General features: G+C 44.2%; 1 protein-coding gene across 4 annotated transcripts in view; it reads right to left on the minus strand.

Moving 5' to 3' along the window:
- Positions 1–15718: 15718 nt before the first annotated feature.
- ano10b (anoctamin 10b) overlaps positions 15719–16568 on the minus strand; it is a 15215-nt gene continuing 14365 nt past the window's right edge. For all 4 annotated transcript variants that reach the window (XM_079500757.1, XM_079500755.1, XM_079500758.1 and 1 more), the window contains one exon: positions 15719–16568. This exon is cut by the window's right edge and continues 1497 nt beyond it. The gene's annotated coding sequence lies outside the window, so the exon portion shown is untranslated.

The raw sequence follows: 16568 nt of genomic DNA on the forward strand, positions 1-16568 counted from the left end.
GAAATTAAAATGTAGCAATCAAAAATGTACTTCAAGGGCCTTTGACCTTTTAGGAAACAGAAATACCAAAGACAATATGCAAAAATAACATGTTCACACAAACTAAATGTCCTTTTAAAGTTTAAACCTTTTAGAATAACCTTTTAGATCTTTTAAAATAACCCTTTAAACCTTTTTACTTTGTGGGCCCACCACACACGCATACACACACGTCACACACACACCCCCGTTGCAGGCCTGGTCGATGCTGGGGAGCGTTGGAGTACTCACAATATCAGAGTTCAAGTCACAGTGTCTGTAGGTGTACCCCACAAGCTGGGTGGAGTGACTGGAGCTGGTGAAGAACTACTAGGGGGACTGGAAGGCCAAATATTCTTTCTCCCTCGTTGCCAGAGGAACTACCCGGTATCCTGGGAGCCGGGAGCGCTATCTGGGCCAGTTCTAGCAGGTCTGGGAGGTCTTGAAGATCTCTCTAGGCCAATTAGCCAAGCTGGCTAACTGGAGAAGCTATCTGTTTAGACTGAATGGCTAGGCTAACTGGAGAGGCTACTGTAGCTAACTTCATACACAATGTCAACAACTGTGTTGATAGCTGCCCTTCTCACAGTATCTGTGCACAGTCACATAAAGTCACTCACTTGAATTGTAGTCTTCCTTATACTCTAATATTGTACAGCATTCAAGACTTGTACATCACATTTCTTTTCACATGAGGTTTCTCTCCTTCTCCCTGCAGAACTCTCTTCCTTTCTTCTGGCCACTCTCTCAACTCCTTCTCCCCCCCTCTCCTTGTCCCGCCTCCCTCTCCTTCAACAGCAAATCACCATGCAGTAAAAGTGACATGACAATGTTGTATTGAAGTGAACAAGTTAATACATTCCTAAGTGCACTCTGAACAAAACAATATATATTCAATATATTTAGTGGCCTAGGGCTATTTAGTAGCCTAGGGCTACACCCTCCCCCTTCTAAAAGTCTAGATGTCCTCATTAGACCCGTTAGGTTAGCAACTGTTTAAGCTACCTTCAAACACTAAGTGGCAATAGTGCACAATCATCTTTAGTTTCTGGTTCATAGCTAATCTGAATTACCATGCCTCTGTAAACTATAGTCACAGGTCTGTCAGTAGGCTCTCCAGGTTTGTCATAACTGAGGCGCAGGACAGGTTTCAATGTCCTCCTTGTTCTGAGTTCTTGGGGAGAGTCTGCACCCACAGCCGAAGTGCCAGAGGTTGAGGCCCCCACCTCTTCTAGCTCTGTGTCTGCCACAAAGTCTCTGTGAGGGTGTTGAGGTTCTCCAAACTGCTCGTCTGCTGCTGGCAGTTCCTCCGCTTGTCCTTCCTCTTCAGGGGAATCACAATCCTCTCCAGATGAGTCCTGATCCTCTCCAGGTGAGTCCTGATCCTCTCCAGGAGAGTCCTGATCCTCTTCAGGTGAGTCATGATCATTAGAATTAGCACCAACTGTTTCATATGAGACCAGGACATCTCCGGGCTCAGCTGCCGGACCTTCGTTTTCGTGACCGCCCCCAAAGTTTAAATGAGGCAAGTTATAATAACCTTCCTCTTCAGATTCGGAGGTCCAGTCTCCTTGGCTCCTGTGCTCTGGGCTTGGTCTCTGACTTTCCTTCCTTGCTTTCTGTGCCCTCGTCAGTGGCTTATTTGGGGGTGCTTTCCCGTCTGATGGTACAGGCATCCGCACCAAGTAACCGATAGGCAGCAAGTGGTCCCTATGTAGTGTTTTCACCACACCGGTTCCCCTCTCTGGTTTTACACGATACACCGGGAGATTGGGTAACTTGGCAACCACTTCATACGGTAGCGAATTCCATTTGTCCTGCAATTTGTGTTTCCCCGTGATGGCAAGATTGCGAACTAGTACTCGGTCACCTTCTCCCAGTTCCTGGTTCCTGACTCTTGCATCATACAGTCTTTTGTTCCGTGCATGATTCTTGGAAGCTGCATCAACTGCTAGCTGGTAGGCTTTCTGTAGCTCTTTTTTCATGTTGGCCACATACTGGTGATGCTTTAGGCCATCCTCCTCATCTGATCCAATGCCGAAACACAGATCCACTGGAAGCCGCGCCTCCCTGCCAAACATTAGCAGATATGGCGAGTACCCTGTGGCGTCGTTTCTTGTGCTATTGTAAGCATGCACTAGCTGACTTATATGCTGGCTCCATTTTGGCTTTTGGGCAGGATCGAGAGTACCAAGCATGGACAGAAGGGTGCGATTGAATCGCTCCGGTTGTGGGTCACCCTGAGGGTGGTATGGGGTAGTCCTTGATTTGCGAATGCCAAGCATATTCAGGAGCTCTTTTATGATCTTGCTCTCAAAATCACGTCCCTGATCCGAGTGGATGCGGGCTGGCAGCCCGTAATGTACAAAGAACTTCTCAAAGAGGACTTTGGCGACAGTCAGGGCTTTCTGATCTTTAGTTGGGTATGCTTGAGCATACCTGGTAAAATGATCTGTAACAATCAGTACATTGGCTATGCCTTTGGAGTCAGGTTCAATGGAAAGAAAATCTATGCACACTAAGTCCAGAGGACCATTACTTGTGATCTGTCGTAATGGGGCAGCTCTTTGTGGGAGCGTCTTCCTTGCTATGCACCTTCCACAGTTCTGAATGTACCTCACCATTTCAGGGGCCATTCTGGGCCAGTAAAACCGGTCCTTGATGAGGTCTGTTGTTCGTTCTATGCCAAGGTGGCCAGTATCATCATGCAATGATTTCAATACCATTGGCCGGTATTGAGCAGGTAACACAAGCTGACTCACGTCTCTCCCAGAGGGTCTTCTGGTGACTCTGTGCAGGAGGCCATGCTTTATTGTAAGTTTGGAGCTCTCTCGCTGGAGCAGTCTAACATCAGGATTTGCATGCTTATGAGCCGCGACACTTTGACCCATCTTAACTTGCTGCAGCACCAGTCCGATGACTGGGTCTGACTTTTGAGCTGCTATTAACTCTTTAGGACTCAGTTGCTCCAGTGGACTCACGCCTATCTGGGTGAAGTAGGCATAGACATCAGGAACGGCATCAGGAGGAACACCCAGTTGGTCAACCAATCGGGTAATGACTTTGTAGGAGCCAATTGCAGTAATCTTACTACAAAGAGCTTTTACCCCAGAGGGTGGAACATCCATCCATCCATCTTCTGTCTCCGGCAGATTTCTGGACAGCAGATCAGCATCAATGTTTTCCCGGCCGGGCTTATACTGAATGCTGAACTCATAAGTGGAGAGTGCAGCTAGCCACCTGTGGCCTACAGCATTAAGCTTGGCCGTTGTCAAGACATAGGTGAGTGGGTTATTATCCGTTCTCACCGTGAACCTGGCGCCATATAAGTAGTCGTGGAACTTATCCACTACCGCCCATTTTAACGCTAGAAATTCCAGCTGGTGGATATGATAGTTTCGCTCTGCCTGGTTTAACTTGCGGCTGGCAAAAGCAACTGGACGTAACCCCTCAGGATATTCTTGATTCAGTACAGCTCCCAATCCGTTCAGACTTGCATCGACATGCAGGATGTAAGGCCTTGTAGGGTCAGCAAAAGCCAATACTGGTGCATGTGTGAGCTTGTAGATGATGTGATGGAAGGCGTCGTCACAAGCTGAAGTCCAACGCTCGCCGAAAGGTTCTGATACCTTATAATAGCTCTCTTTTTTTTCTTTTATGATGTCTTTCTGTTTGCACTGAGCAGGGGGGTACCCCTTAGTTAGTTCTGTCAAAGGGCGAACAATAGCAGAATAGTTCTCAATGAAACGCCTGTAGTATCCACTAAATCCCAGAAACGACCTCAGGGACTTCAGATCAGCAGGTTTCTTCCAGTAGTTTACTGCACTCACTTTCTCAGGATCAGTGGCGACACCAGATGCAGAGACTATGTGCCCCAAGAACTTCACTTGTGATTGGCAAAGTTGGCATTTGTCGATGGATACTTTGAGACCACATTCTTCCAGTCGGTCCAAAACCTTTAGGAGACGGTCCTCATGCTCCTCTAGTGTCTTTCCAAACACTATAACATCATCAAGGTACACAAGGACCTGCATCAGATTCATGTCCCCGATGGCTTTCTCCATTAACCTTTGAAAGGTTGCAGGAGCACCAGTGATCCCTTGAGGCATCCTCTCGAACTGGAAAAACCCGAGGGGACAAATGAAGGCAGTCTTTTCCTTGTCTGTCTCAGACATTTCCACTTGGTAGTACCCACTTCTCAGATCCAGCACAGAAAACCATCTGCTCCCTGCCAGACTGTCAAGCACATCGTCTATGCGCGGCATGGTGTACTGGTCTGGAATAGTTCGAGAATTCAGTAAACGATAGTCAATACACATCCTTACCTTGCCATTTTTCTTCCTCACTATGACAATTGGGGATGCATAGGGACTACGGGACTCTTTGATTATTCCAGCTGCCAAGAGTTCTTGGATGTGGCGCCGAACATCCTCAATGTCGGCTGGTGCAATTCTGCGAGATCTCTCTCTGAAAGGTCTAGAGTCTCTTAGTCTTATTTGATGTGTCACGCCTCTTGCTAGGCCGACATCCCATTCTTCCAATGAGAACACATTCGTTCTCTGTGCTAACTTTGTAGCTAGCCTGGATTTCCACTCTTCAGGGATGGATGAATCCCCAAACTTGAACAGACTGGGGTCAATGGACTTTGTTGGGGCATAGCTTTTTCTTAACTCGGTAACAGTGTCCACAGGATATAATTGGGCCACCACTGTGCCAGGAGGGAGCGCAGTCTCTTTTTGGGTTTCATTTCTCAACAGAACTGTGAGACTATTGGCATCCATGGCCGAAGGTGGTAGAACAACTGGTGGAACCAGTATGCCGGCAGGGAGGTTGGTATCTCCATCAGCCTCCAATATCAGGATACTTTGGTGCGCATGCTGCTGCTGTTCCACTTGGCAGGTAGCGTAGTGTGCACTTCCTGGTGAGATCGTGAGAAGCCCAGGGCCTTGCCACTTCACTTGGCCTATGGCATCCATTTGGGGGCTGAACTGTACTGGAGACTGTTTTGGAAAAAGGGTAGAGATTCTTAGAGCATGAATGTCATTGTCACTTTCAAGGTCCTCACAGTGTTTTAGCAGGGACCGCAGTTTCTTTGAGTTTGTGCCGATAATGGCAGGAACTGGGTCAGGGCTCTTTGAATCGGGGCATACTAGAGCCAACACAGAGACTGTCTCTTCCACTCCTTTGTTGTTAGCGGGAAGCCCCAAATCAATGGCTACATATCCCTTATAGGGGTAGTTGGAGTCACTCAAGCCCCAAATGGCAAGGTCTGTGAGTGGGAGAATAGGCACATGGGAGAGGAAACGGGAGTACCAGCTCTCAAATATGATGGTGACTCTGGAGCCGCTGTCTAAAAGGACTCTACAAGGTTGTCCTTCTAGTTTAACAGTGGACATCATGGAGGGACCAATCAGCCCTTCTGGCAAACCACATGGCTTAGGGGTGTGGACTGAACCTTGCCTACAGCCAACATTGGATTCCGACTCAGCTGAGCTTCTAGGTACCCCTTGCTCCTCCTTACTCTTGCGAAGAGCACCAAGTAACTTCTGGATCACTTTTCCAGGGTTTTCAGGAGCCATGCAGCGTGTGGCAATGTGGCCATTTTCTCCACATCTGTAACAGAAATAGCTTTCAGAGTCTTTTGCAATATTGGGATTTGCAGTTCTGCTGGGTCTGGCTTTCGCATCTCTCTTTTTAGGCTCTGCCATGGCTGAGCTGTGTGATATGGCCATTACGGTTAGCTGTTGTTGTAACTGTTGCACCTGCTGCCTTAAGTTCTGGATCTCACCTTCTGTCGCTGTATCCGTGTTTCTCTTGGTTGATTTTGCCTCTGGCTCGGTGTGGGCATCTTGCCGCTTGTTCATTAATTCAGTAAGTTCAGTGCGCAATTCTTGGATTTCTGCTTTAAGCTCTTGAACTTCTGTAGTCTTGGCTTTGGTTTCTTCACTGACTTTTACTTGTCTTACTGTGGTGTTTAATTTGCGCCGTGCTGTCTCGTATTCTTCTTCCTCACGTATCTCATTTAGTAGTTTTAAGAATGTGGGAGGTTTATCTCTTCTTTCTCTCAGCCTCAAGTGTAACAACATCATATCAGACTGAGTAGCACCTCTTATGAGTTGATCGATTCGCGCACGATCGGCTCTGTGGCTAGGGAGGCCCCCCTTTTTCACTGCTTTTGTCAGGGAGCGCTCTAACCTTCTCAAGAAGTCAGACAGCTTTTCACCTGTCTGTTGGTGTAAACTCCTGAAGGCAAAATACAAGTCTTCACCAGATTCAGGGGTTCCAAAGGCACTTTCCAGGGCCTCAATATAGCAATCAGGTGTAGCATCTGGGTCATTAAGCCGTACAGCCTGAGCTATTTCCAATGCAGGGCCCTTTAGACTCTCTACTATTCTCTTTCGCTTCTCTCGCCCAGAGCAGTCACACTCTTCAATCATTAGGCAGGCTTGCTCCAGCCATTGTTCAAGGCTCTCCTCACCTGCAGGAGTGGGCATATTACCAGAGAACATCCGTAGGCGTCGAAAGGCGTTGTTCTCATTGGTAGGTCTCATGGTTTGTCCTAGCAGGTCACCGACTGCTCTGATGATCGACTCAGGTGAGGTCCCCTGGGGAACGGTTGTAGGTAGCAGGGAATGAACATCCTTTGCTGTTTTTCCTGCTTCTGACATTAATTTGTTGAGCTTGGTTAAGAAGTCATCAGCAGAATTTGCAGGTTCATCACAGAGAGATATTTTCCATGCTGGGTCTCCATTCAGTGGATGCAGGTAGAGAGGGAAATTGTCTGTGTCTACCTTTTCAGTGCATTCACAAAACACTGTGCTCTTGCCGGTCTGAGAGTCACTTTGAACTTCTCTCACTTTTATTCTTCCAAATGCCTTCACTGCATGAGCAGCCTCCTCAATGATTGAATTGTCAATGTCAGCGGGAACGTCAGTCAGTGCAAAGGCATGTTTTGGATCTATTATTTCTAAATTGCACCAGCTATGTAGCTCTGCTGCTATCTGAGAAACGTTCTGAGTAGACATACTGTCACAGCTGCTATGATGCTCGTTTCTTTTTTTTTTCTTTTTTTTTTACGGGTCAAACATTAAAGGATAGAGTGGGAATGATTAATCTCAGCAGTGCCTCCATTTTATGTAACGCTTCTATACCTTGACCATAGGTAGCGCCCTGTGTTCATATTTAATTCCCAACTCCAAAATAAACCACAAAAGTATTTCCTCAAAATTGTCTGGCAATTTAATGAACTAGAGGAAAAATGAGAAATTGAGGGGTAATAACCATAAGCAAAATACAAAATTAAAGGTTGTAGAAATTAAAATGTAGCAATCAAAAATGTACTTCAAGGGCCTTTGACCTTTTAGGAAACAGAAATACCAAAGACAATATGCAAAAATAACATGTTCACACAAACTAAATGTCCTTTTAAAGTTTAAACCTTTTAGAATAACCTTTTAGATCTTTTAAAATAACCCTTTAAACCTTTTTACTTTGTGGGCCCACCACACACGCATACACACACGTCACACACACACCCCCGTTGCAGGCCTGGTCGATGCTGGGGAGCGTTGGAGTACTCACAATATCAGAGTTCAAGTCACAGTGTCTGTAGGTGTACCCCACAAGCTGGGTGGAGTGACTGGAGCTGGTGAAGAACTACTAGGGGGACTGGAAGGCCAAATATTCTTTCTCCCTCGTTGCCAGAGGAACTACCCGGTATCCTGGGAGCCGGGAGCGCTATCTGGGCCAGTTCTAGCAGGTCTGGGAGGTCTTGAAGATCTCTCTAGGCCAATTAGCCAAGCTGGCTAACTGGAGAAGCTATCTGTTTAGACTGAATGGCTAGGCTAACTGGAGAGGCTACTGTAGCTAACTTCATACACAATGTCAACAACTGTGTTGATAGCTGCCCTTCTCACAGTATCTGTGCACAGTCACATAAAGTCACTCACTTGAATTGTAGTCTTCCTTATACTCTAATATTGTACAGCATTCAAGACTTGTACATCACATTTCTTTTCACATGAGGTTTCTCTCCTTCTCCCTGCAGAACTCTCTTCCTTTCTTCTGGCCACTCTCTCAACTCCTTCTCCCCCCCTCTCCTTGTCCCGCCTCCCTCTCCTTCAACAGCAAATCACCATGCAGTAAAAGTGACATGACAATGTTGTATTGAAGTGAACAAGTTAATACATTCCTAAGTGCACTCTGAACAAAACAATATATATTCAATATATTTAGTGGCCTAGGGCTATTTAGTAGCCTAGGGCTACATAAATGTGAGTGTACATTCCAGAGACTATTTAGCGTCTGTATTGTATACCTTTGTTGTCCCACGGGGAAATCCTATTGTATTGGGTAGGCCCTAAAATTACAATCGTGGGGACTTATTTTGGGGACTTCTGATTCCGCCTTGTGGTTTCCTGCCAGATGACTACAAATCATTGACTACAACATGACGTATTTTACCATCCACTCCAAACCAAAGACCAGGCTTTCCTCCGAGGTGGAAAAGCTGGTGAGGCGAGGTGAGGCTGGGACAGCTGCCAGACACTGAGGCACTAACAGTTTTGTGAGAAGTGAAGTGTGTGGAGCAACGGCATGCTTCTGCACATGCTAGAGTGTTCACGGGATATTTCACTTTCAAAAACAAATTGGGTCATTTTATCGTTTACCCAGGCTTTTGTGAACACCCCAGAGAGATATTTGATATACATTTTATCAGACTAATTTTCCAAAGAAAGTCTCTTCCTCCCATATCTAATTACTGAATCGAGCAACTTGAAAACTGTCTGGGGTGTTCAGAAAAGCCTGAGTAGACGATAAAATGACCCAAACTTTATTTGAAAGTGAAATATCCCTTTAAGGCTGGGACGTGTGAAGAGTCACACGTCCATACTGTACACACCCATACACACCATGATACACACGTCCATACATGCCCATACACACCAACAACACAAGTTAAACCTTGTAGCACTGCGGCCGTTTCCGTTATTACAGTGTCTATTTATCTGTCGGTGAGAATTATGTCGAACTAGGGCTAACTGTACGTATGTACAGTTATCATTCCTGAGCCTCCATCCATGTGCTGCTGCTGTGCATAGGAACAGCCACAGACTTACACTGGACAGAGCCAACTGTAACATATACATACGACATGTGGGCCTACAAGAAAGATAGAACTTGACCAAACAAAAACACGGTGTCGGGCGGGGGTGCATGGATCTCCCTATGGACCTGTTAAAAAGGACAATGTGATGATGTTCTGTACTGAAATAAGCTATGATCTCTTTTGTTTGTCAAAATAAGGTGCCTACTATGACCAAATGGGTGTACGATAATAATGTGACAGACAGTTACGACTACCTGGTTCTCACTATGGAACTAAACTCGGTGTCATCCGCGGCTCCTGTGTGTTTAATATTGGGATGTTTTACCTGTACTGTATGTGAATAGAATTGAACCAGTTTCTGCCACAGGGTAGCGCGCTCCACTCACTGTCCCTCCTGGACAACCCGCGGGTGGATGGGGGGGCATATGTTAGTCCGACATACCAATAGTCCGAAATACGTGGCCGGTTAAGACTCACCTATGGCTCCGACATGCGTTGCCGGTTAAGACACATAGGGTAGGACGTCGGACCAAAGATATGCACCCCGACCTGCGTCTCATTCATTAGCCACATGAACCCTTAGCGTCCTTATTCTGGGGCGTTCCAACGTTCCTTGAAGACAGCATGTCCGCAAGCTTCCGACGCGTCACGCTGCGACGCATTGTGAACTTGCAGTTCAGGCTATTGTTTGGCAAAGATATTTGGTGGAGAGGGGAAAAAAGGAGGAGGCCTAGTTTAGACCCCTAAAAAGCTCTTATTACAACAAGCTCTTTATTTAAAAACAAAGACTGTTGTCATGTAATATAATTATGATATATATGGTATACGATAGGATGATTATTAGGATTGTTTTGCTACATTGTAATGTATTTATGTAACGTCTTCATAAGATACTATATTTAACATGCTTTGACTGTAGTACTTATGGTCTGGTCATTGACAAAGAGGATGCAGGTCTTCCGTTGAGTCTCTAGGAACATATTCTTATAAACACTGTTCAATCTTGAAATGATGTTGGACTATACATTTGTATTTTGCAGGGAAGTCTATATACACTGTATACTGTATATATTATACCGTATATTCCGTATACTATATTGTATACTGTATATCTCTGCTGTCGGACAGAAACCACCTAAATGTTATTTTTTTAGAAAAAAAAAAAAAAACATCCAGCTCAAGTGGAGTTAGGAGGTTTTGGCCGATGCGCTTTTTATTACTTTTCATTGGCTAAATATTTTTTTTAACCAACACACAGACGTAAAGGGTGTTCAATAGCACTAATGCATGACAAAAAAAAGAAAAAATCTAAAACCTGAATAATGGAGTTAGCTGGTTTCTGATGGACAGCCACGATAATACTATATATTATACATATATATATATAGTATATAGTGTCTGTGCGTGTGCGTGTGTATAATATACACACACACACACACACCGTGTTGTATGTATGCTCAGTCTATACACTTTGTATATAGCATTATAAGCAGAAAACGCAGCACAAAGTGCTATCACCCCCCCCCCCCCCCCCCCTCTCTCTCTCTCTCTCTCTCTCTCTCTGATGGAGCTCTGGTCTGATATCACAGGACAGTCAAACCCTTTGCCTAACAACAGCAACGTGTGCAGTCAGTAGTATGATGTCAAGCAACGTCCATAATTATGTGGGCATATTTGTCCAGACACGCTGCAGAGTCGACGCTGGGCAAAATCCGGCCGCTCACCCACCCGCCACAACTTGAACTTTATACAGTAGATATAAATGATATGGTTTATGAATTGACAAGGACATTTCACAAGGGATTCGTACTTTAATGAGCGACATACAGCGCTGTGCATGGTATTCCTGTTATTTGTCAATATATATACACCTCTCCACATGTCTCGCTCTGAGCTGACATTTCCTCTACGTATTCTGTTGTCATTTGTGACTTTAAGGTCATCTGCTGATGTCAGCACCATGAATGATGAATTGCACATGCCACCTTTAGGATCAGTGGTTCTCAAACTGGGGTTCAGGGACCCCCCAGGGGACTCCCCTGGGGGTTCAGGGACCCCCCCCCAGGGGTACTTGAAGAGTTATGGGTCTGCAACTCTGGGAGTGTACTACTAATGCAGATGTTTCCAAACGTTTTAGCTTGTGACCTAAAAGAGAAAATAGCAGATCTACAAGCTCACAACACGCCGCTTCGCGCCGCTTTGTGAGCTTCTACATCGGCAATTTTCACTACTACTTAAACATTTGTTTTTCTAATTTATGGAATTCCCTTGATTTTTCTTTTATTTCTTCATGAAATTAAGAAACAAAAAAATTAAGGGAGCCATAAGTGTGTCCGCGACCCACATGTGGGTGCCGACCCAGTGTTTGGGAAACGAATGGTTCCCAGAGTTAGGATTTCATAGTGTAGATTGAGGTCCCAGAAATATAAAATATGAAATGGGGTAAATGGTGCATTTATATAGCGCCTTTATCAGAAGGCGCTTTACATAGATTGTACATTACATTCACCCATTCATACACCGATTGCGGCAGAAGCCATGCAAGGTACCAACCAGCACATCGGGAGCAATTTGGGGTTCAGTGTCTTGCCCAAGGACACTTCGACATGTAGCCAGGAGGAGCCGGGATTCGAACCACCGACCCATGGATCATTGGACGACCTGCTCTACCTCCTGAGCCACAGTCGCCCCATATACTTGCATGTCAAACTGGGGACCCTTGAAATAAAGAAAGTTTGAGAACCACTGCTTTAGATTACAGCCATTACAAACAAACGTCCCAGAATCATTTCATGGCTTTATTTATCCTCTAGAAACAATAGTAATCTACTGATGTCTTGTCTTTAGATAGATGGCGAGACACTTCAATTGAGTTGATGTGTATGTTTTTTTTAAAACTATTATGCCTCAATTTCTTTATAGGCTATAGACCTTTTTTGTTTATGTCTTACATACTGTATATTTTCTCACATTTGACAACGTTTTGTAATGGAATGCCCAATGCTGTAATATGAACTACATTTGGACTTTATATTCCCGGTACACAGGATGTACTGCCCCGTCTGTAAGTGGTAGCTACAAAATGTTGGCTTTTAACTCCGTGTTAAATATATGATCCAATCTTTTCATGGCTGCATATGGTGGGGCTGTGGGGAACTGAGTGGATTATGATTATTTTAGTGGTTAGTCAACCATAAAAATCCAAACACATTGTTTTGTTCCTGTGTTAATGGACCATGTCTGTCCTTAAAGTGTCTGGGTCTGTTGGATCCCACATTGAATCTAGACTTTGTCTCTATATGGAGAGATAATAACTTATTTTTCTGTATTTATTTATTAAAAGTGATTCAATCGACAGGCTAATGGGATGTGTGGTTATTTAATATGGGTCATAACTCATGCATTATGATTTTGTGTAAATGGTAAATGGTGCATTTATATAGCGCCTTTGTCCTTTACATAGATTCACCCATTCACACACACATTCATACACCGATGGCGGCGGAAACCATGCAAGGCACTTGTAGCGCCCAAATCCTATATTTGTGGCACTACTGGTTGCCGACAGTCGGGGTGTAGTTAAGACGTGTGCTCCAGAAAGTGATATCCAAACATGTGCGTAGAGTTGGTATAATGAAGATGTATTCTCTGTCTCTGCAGGCCTAGTCACTACAGCATACATCTAAATAAATACAATAAACGTAAATGAGGCAAACATTTACAAGAGGCAAACAGTCTGAATGAGACAATGAGGCAAACATTTACAAGAGGCAAACAGTCTGAAAACTGTTTGCCTCTTGTCAGCAACACCTGCTGGTTGATTGAGACCTGATTAAATACCCTGCCAACCTTCACATTGACCACACCCGTCAGTGGACATCATTGGACACAATTAAAAGGCTCAAATGGCGCTTACAGCACTAACCTGCACATCAGGAGCAATTTGGGGTTCAGTGTCTTGCTCAAGGACACTTCGACACTAAACTCTGGGGGAGCCAGGGTTCGAACAGGCAACCTTGCGGTTACCATGCAGCCACTACCCCTGAGCCACCGCCGCCCATGAAAATAGCTACATTTGTGTAAAAGCAAAATATATAAATGCTAATGTTCGAGTCCCAGGCGCTACTTAAATGCAGCTGGGATACTTTGGGGTACCAAAAGCACTAGTCGACACCCAACGCTTAGCATTTTTGGTGTGATTTTTGTTTGTTCTGCTCTTCATTTTGTAAATGTCCGCTTTCCAAGGTTTCAGGCATAATCACCACATGTAGAGGGGACCATGGATGTCATATGTTGCCAGTACTATGACATCTTATCTACTGTATAAATGCATAAATGCAAAGTCTCTGTGTGTACGTACGTGTGTCGTACGTCTGTAATACCACGTAACTCGAGAAATGTTTGTCCCACCGACTTAAAATTCGACACACGCATTCCACACCACCACAGGGAGTGCAGTGTCAGGTGTCAAGTCCGTTGGGTCGCTGGTTGTCCAGAACCAGCACAAAAGCCTCTGCCCAGGCTCCGGACAGGGCCCAACCTGATCACGCCTAGATCTCCATATGGAGCTGGACATCACAATGTTGTTCTGACTGTCTGCATAGACTCCATATTTGGGCATGCCTGACAAAGAACTCCATATATGGGCATTAAAGGAACACGGACATAACTGGGTGGGGCATTCATTTCCAACTTGCAACGTTCCAAGTAGGCCAGTGTCCAACAGGCACCGCTCTAGTCAGTAAATAATATGACATAATATTAGCCTATGTCATCTCCATATTTAGTGGGCTATCGTTTCAACTCAATCAGACCTCCATTGACTTCCAGAGTAAAAAGTTATTAGTACTGTAGTAATGTAAATATTTGCAATTTGTGAAAAGATATTTGTGTATTTGGCCTACTGGCAGTGTGCACAAGACACAAGTCTTGTGAGGACCGTTTGGAGTGAAGCTTAACTTTGTACCATAGCCTACTCCCTGGAGGCCAGGGAAGAACTCCATCTGCCCTAGCCGCAATTTGCAACACTAGATTTGTTTTTATAATGTGATGAATCTAGAGTTGCAATACCCTCCATTGACATCCCATTGATCCAAATTGCATTTCCGATCTGCTTGTATTAAACAATGTTAAACTCACCGACATTGCAGCTGCTTTAATTATCCTCTTTCAAACTGCAAAGGGTTGGAGTTTGGAAGCGCTCGTCGAAGTAACTGAACGGCCCTGCGTACCACCTCATTGTAAAGAAATCTAGAGTTGCAAATTGCGGCTAGACATGACACAGTGCTGTGAAAAGGCCTGTTAGATACAGTAACCCTGTCACAGGGCTGTCATAGTAACATGTAATCATGTTACGGTGTTATCATGGCCAACCAAATTACGATATGCATGCCATCCCGTTTCTCAACGGTGGCAGTACTGCCCCTATAAAAATCAGAAGCATAAAATTGTATACGTGTCTGTGTTATTAAAGAAGTAAAATAAATAAAAGCTGCTGTACCTGGGTCAGTAATTCTTTATACTGTATTGCAGACCAAAAGGAAAACACAAAACTGTTGTTTTGAACTTAAATTGCAGTATTTTTGATCCGACTTAAACTTGATCAACTAAAATACAAAAGTACAAATCTCCGATCTCCGAATTTTTAGGTCCTGTAACATAAAGTTCATTTCAATGTCTCCAATAAAAGTAATCCATAAATCCATCAAATAAATAGACAATGCATTGCTCAAAAAGGGAAAAAAGTATATTCCTCACCAACCCTTCAAGTTAGGAGGCCACAGCCAAGTTCACCGTTGTCCAAAATCTCTGTTGATTCAGAGCTAAACCCTCAGAAATGTTCCTTGACCAAACATTTCTTCTTCAGATCTCAAAGTTTTCCGGCCCACTACTGTGGTTTATCAATGTCTGATTATGGTTTAGTTAGTTAGTATTACTAGTATTATTAGTATTGGCCTTTAAAGAGTCTCTTTGATAAACCACCACCAAACACTCTTTTTAATAATAATAAATGGAACCTCTGGGGGCCTCACTTCCTGTACTTTTATAAACTTTCCTCTTACCTCACTTCCTGGCACTATTGCTAACATGCTTTTCCTCCACAGCTCCCCCTACTGTATGAGCAAAACTTGTCCACTGAAAATGAATGACTGTTTAACTACACAAAACAAAACATATTTTCTGTACACTTCATTTCGGGGTTAAATATTCAACCATAGTTTAACCAATATATTCCCATGTTATCACCCCATATGTTATGCTTCATTTTCTTTCAATACTCATACCAGGACAGGACATACAGTTCTTCACACAGTTATGTGGCAGTGTCACACCCCCGTTGAGAAACGCTACAAAAGCAGAACATCACGATTCATGTGTTAGATTTATGTACTGTGGCTGTGACCCAGACATTGAGAAAGATCATTTGTCTTTCTTTTGACATACAGTACATTATATAATCATACTGTTCTACATTGTATAACTGGTGTTTGTCCCGTTCTTACTTTTAACACAGTATAAGGTACACAATATCAATACATTTTCTCTCTTCCCTTCAGAAATACGAATTTATAAAAAATACAAACGTACTGGTGGTCATTAAAGAACAACTGCTCTTTTATTTCACTTCATTAAAACGTACCATATAAAACAATATAAAAACAAAAGGAATATAAGGCAAAGAAACTGTGAATATACAGTATTTTTGGCTTGGATTGAATAGACAACAAACCCAACTGAAATTGTATAATACTTCTCTGTGTTTTGTGTTACCAATTGTATTTGACTAAATTCATCAAAAGAAGAGAACACACATACATACACACACAGTGGTTAACCCATTTTGTGCGGGAACCCCTTTTGGTGTTAGCATTATGTTATGCTTTAGCTATTGAAAAATAGCAGATCTACAAGCTCATAGCGCGCCACCGAGTGGCGCGCTACGAGCTTGTAGGTCTGCTATTTTTGAAAAATCGAAGAACCACTGACATAGAAACATAGCTTTTTCAGAAAACTGTCAGGATGTAGAAGACATTTTTAGAATCTGATCTCAGGTCTCAGAGGTGCGCTGTGGGTTCAAATTCCACGTGGTGCATTCGGCTTTGTTGAGCGTGTTCGGGGAGGGATACTGTATGCGTCACTGCACGTATTCCTAGGGGGCTGGGGGCGGCACCTGTCAGCAGGGAGTGTTGGGCTCTACAGTACGTCCTCCTGGTGGGGGCTCCTCACTGGCAGGGAGTGTTGGGCTCTACAGTACGTCCTCCTGGTGGGGGCTCCTCACTGGAGTGTTGGGCTCTACAGTACGTCCTCCTGGTGGGGGCTCCTCACTGGCAGGTGAGTCAGTAGGATACGACAGCAGTGATATCACACGAATGTGTGCGCGGAGGAATAAACTGGGACTAAATTGGGTAGAAAAAGGGGGTAAAAAGCACATTGGAGCAGC

The sequence above is a fragment of the Electrona antarctica genome (assembly GCF_951216825.1).
Source record: "Electrona antarctica genome assembly, chromosome: 5".
Taxonomy (NCBI): Eukaryota; Metazoa; Chordata; class Actinopteri; order Myctophiformes; family Myctophidae; genus Electrona; species Electrona antarctica.